Here is an 897-nt window from a genome sequence, read left to right on the forward strand (position 1 = left end):
AGTAAGTGTTTTGTGTGGCTTGGTATGATCTTTGGTTGGAGTTTTGGTATGTGGAATTATTATGTTGGTTGAGGTTGTAAGGTTTGTGGTTTTGTGGTTGGGTTTGCTGGTTTCCCCACCCAAAGTTTGGGTGGTTTTTCCAGCCTAGGTTGTAAGTGTTGGAATGTGGATCATATGGCTGCCTTTGTTGATTTCCCACATAGTTGGCCTCTTCCCAATCACCTCCTTCAGTGCTTACTCCTCTTGATCTTGTGTGTGTATGCAGCCACTTGATTTGTTTCTAATTTCCTGGTGAGCTCTGCTAGTTGCTTGGCAAACACCTTGTTTTGGGCTAGAATTGTATCAACATGGTTCAGCTCCATGACTCCCTTAGTGTTATGTCTCTCTGAAGCATAGTAGTACTCATTCTCAGCCACTGTCTCAATCACTTCAATGGCTTCTTCCACAGTCTTTTTCCTGTTCAATGAACCTCCTGATGAATGGTCTACAGCCTTCCTTGATTCATAAGAAAGTCCATCATAGAAAATATGCAATTGCACCCAGTCATGGAACATGTCTGGTGGGCATTTCCTTGTCAAATCCTTGAACCTCTCCCATGCCTCGTAGAGAGTTTCACCATCTTGTTGTCTAAAAGTCTGAACCTCAGATCGAAGCCTATTGACCTTTTGTGGGGGGTAGAAATGTGCCAGAAACTTGCTTTCCACCTCATCCCAGGTTGTTAGGCTCTCCCTTGGGAATGATTCCAGCCACTTAGCTACCTTGTCCCTAAGTGAAAATGGGAACAAGAGCACTTTATAGGCACCTTCCTGGACTCCATTGGACTTCACAGTGTCGCAAATTCTCAGGAATTTTGTGAGATGTTGGTTTGGATCTTCATTAGCACTCCCACCAAATGAA

General features: G+C 43.9%; 1 non-coding gene across 1 annotated transcript; it reads left to right on the plus strand.

The window, feature by feature from the left end:
- The first annotated feature begins 552 nt into the window (after window positions 1-552).
- LOC130953754 (small nucleolar RNA R71) lies at window positions 553-656 on the plus strand. Its single transcript, XR_009075915.1, has one exon. It is a non-coding gene; the product is annotated as a small nucleolar RNA R71 (small nucleolar RNA).
- The last annotated feature ends 241 nt before the right edge of the window (window positions 657-897 follow it).

Source organism: Arachis stenosperma, chromosome 9, assembly GCF_014773155.1.
Source record: "Arachis stenosperma cultivar V10309 chromosome 9, arast.V10309.gnm1.PFL2, whole genome shotgun sequence".
In the NCBI taxonomy this organism is placed as follows: domain Eukaryota; kingdom Viridiplantae; phylum Streptophyta; class Magnoliopsida; order Fabales; family Fabaceae; genus Arachis; species Arachis stenosperma.